Genomic DNA, 3254 nt, shown 5'->3' with positions numbered 1-3254 from the left:
AATCGGGATGGGTGTGTCAGAGGCAGTGTGGTTGGAGCAGGATAGAGCAGGGTTTAGGGCTGTTGTGCATAGGGTCGCTATGAGTCGCAAACAACTCGACGGCACATAACAACAACAACAACAAACAACAACAAAATCATACAGTGTAGACATGTGCAAACACACACACATACGTACACATGCTAAGTGATTAAAATTCCAGGAAGTATTCTTTCTGAAGAAAAGACACTTAAAGATTCTAGTGCATCTTGCTTTATTAATAGGCAGATTTATTTTTAGTCTTGCTTCCTAATAGGACACTATGAAACTTCTTGTTGTTTTTAAAAAGCAGTAAGGATTTTTCTTAGCAGATTTAAGCAGATAATGTCTATGACTCTTCTTATATATACCATACCCTCCAGACAAAAATTATTCTCATAAATAACGTTAGTATCACCCTCAGCATGTACTTGTTAATTGTGTTATCTCCATTATCCTTTGCAGTGGCACCAGCTTCAATGAGAAGCATAGTTCACACCTGAGTTGACATCTGTCTACCATACGGAAGGCAGCGGCCCTGAATTCCCAGGAGCAGCTCCGAGAGACGATCCTCGGTGGTTGGATGATTGGGACTCTCTGAGGCAAGAACCTCTCAACGTGACAAAGGGCAGTATGAGGTCATCAGTCTCCCTTTAGACAGACCCTACAATACTTCAATCATGCCCGACGGGGAACAAATTCTGCTCGTCACTCCTGCTGGGAATATTGCGGGTTGCTTATTATTTCTCTTTTATAGGCAATTGATTTTTCTTATGCACTTCATGCCATCATTATTGTCTGAGTAATGGTAATGCACCCTCATTATTATAAACTATTTTCTTTTCACTTTAATGATTTTTCCCCAAACCATTCTGGAGAGTCGGAATGCCTTAACTCTTGTCTCTGCATTTCCATTTGCTGCTCGTATGACTACAAAGAAATCGCCTCCAAGGCCCGGCCTTAATTTCCCAGCTGCAGAAACAAAGACTCATTCAATTCCTAAGCTCTCTCACTGACGTGAAATCCTTTCTTCCTTCCCACGAAGTTTAACAGATCCATCTAGAAAGTAAGGAGAATTGCTTAAAATTGTGAGTCATTAAATTATTGTCTTACTTTGTTTCTCACACTGAAAGGAACTTAATTTGGATCATGAATTGCATGCTAACTGTTTTCTTTTCACCCACTTCCCCCACTGTGAAGGAATTCCAAACACATGGCAATCCCGATGGATTTGTGTGCCTGCAAATCTTTATGGGAGAAGACTTCCTATCTTTCTCTGATGGTGGGCTTGAACCACCTACCTTTCAGTTATCAGTGCAACGTGTAATATACATACCACTACGACATTTTCATAACATGGAAATGCATTTAGCAAAGCTGATCACTTCAACCTTTGTACTTCTTAGATTTCTGTATTAGAGGACATCTCCTTGGAGGCAAAGATGATGAAGCTACATCTTACATATTTTGGGCAGGTTTTTAGGAGAGGCTGTTCCTTGGAGCAGGACATCACGCTTGGAAAGAAGGAGGGTCAGTGAAAGAGAGGAAGACCCTCCACCAGGTGGATTGACACAGTGATTTTTGGCAATGGGCTCAAGTCTGTCAGAGATGATGAAGACGGCACAGTACAGAACCGGGTCTAGATCTGTAGTTCGTAGGGTCACGGAGAGTAGTACTCGACAGCACCTAACAAGATGACATCGGTGTGGAGCGATGATGGTGAAGCACACAGCTGCTGACCAAAAAGTCACCAAGTTGAGTCTGCTAGTTCAACTCCTTAAAAGACCATCTGCTCCCATAAAGACTACAGTCTGAGATACCCAATGGAAGCTGTGCCTTGTTCTACAGGGTCACTATGATCCAGAATTAACTTTATGGGAGAGGGTTTGGTCCACTTCATGCCAAGTAATAGCAAAACTTCTAGGAACCAGTAAGCAAGAAGCTTTGCCTTGTGACACAATCGCCTTTGGCCAAGAAACAAGCTAACTACCTGGCCATTGACTAGAAGAGACGGATGTTTGTTCCCATTCCAAAATAAAACAAGATCCAACAAAATATTAAAATGAGAAAAAAAGTATCATTAATATTGCATGCAAGTAAAATCTTGAATGTTGTTTAAAAACGACTGAAACAATATAACAACATGGAACTCCCTGAGATTGGAGCTGGATTTAGAAGAGGCCATGGAATGAGGGATCTAATTGTTGACATCAAGTAGATCTTGGCTGAAATCAGAGAATATCCAAAAGTTGTTTACCTTGCTTGGGTTTTTATGGACTGTGCAAAGACACTTGACTGTTTGGGTCATTAGGGATATATGATTAGGTATTATTGTCATGACATGAGTTCAGAACAAAGGCTGCAAAGTGGAGTAGACTTGGGGAAAGGGATTGCATAACAATGAAAGAATTTTACTTTTCAAAGAGAAGAGTAAACTGCAGGGGAGGGGTGGGCAGGGAGAAAAGTGCAACAATGACTGAATGGAAATATTTTAAAAAGTTATACTGTATCTAGGCATTACAATAATGAATAATTCTGAGAAATCTATAAACAAAAGGCAGTGTTATACAAAGGAATACAATGAGATATAAGACTTAATATCACTTATGGAAATTGAAAACATGTAACTATATGTTTTGGGAATGGGAAGATGTCTAAAGACAACATATTGAACCCATTAAACTGTGTGTCTATAAGAAGGGAATATGAGGGAAGGATAGAGATAACTAACCATTTTTTAAAGTTTTAATAGCTAGTAATAGCTAGATAAATAATAAATAATAGCTAGAAAGATGAAAAAATATGGATAACATTGAAAAGAGTGGGAATCCTATACCACTTAATCATACTCATGAGAAACCTCCATAGACTAAGAAGTAGTTGTCCAAAAAGAATGAGGGAATGTTTTCTCATTTAAAATCATAAATGGTGTGTGTCAAGATTGTGTCCCTTCAAATAATTCAAGAAGCTGGACCATGTGGAGAAGAATATGGCATCGGGTTTGGAGGAAGGCTCGTCAACAGCCTATGTTATATAAATGACACAACATTATTTGCATAAAGTGAAAATGTGAAGCTCTTAAGTACAGAAGAACAAAGAGGGTTGCCCTGAATGTAGATTTCATCTCAACATGAAGAAAACAAAATTCTCACCCTTGGATCAATAGGCAATATCATAATAGAGAAAAATATTATGGTTGTCTATGATTTCATTTTTCTTAAATCCAAACTCAACAC

This window comes from Elephantulus edwardii, unplaced genomic scaffold (assembly GCF_000299155.1).
Source record: "Elephantulus edwardii isolate Elephantulus edwardi_28Jun2011 unplaced genomic scaffold, EleEdw1.0 scaffold00055, whole genome shotgun sequence".
Classification (NCBI taxonomy): domain Eukaryota; kingdom Metazoa; phylum Chordata; class Mammalia; order Macroscelidea; family Macroscelididae; genus Elephantulus; species Elephantulus edwardii.
The sequence above is the reverse complement of the archived record's forward strand: the minus strand, read 5'-3'. Positions refer to the sequence as shown.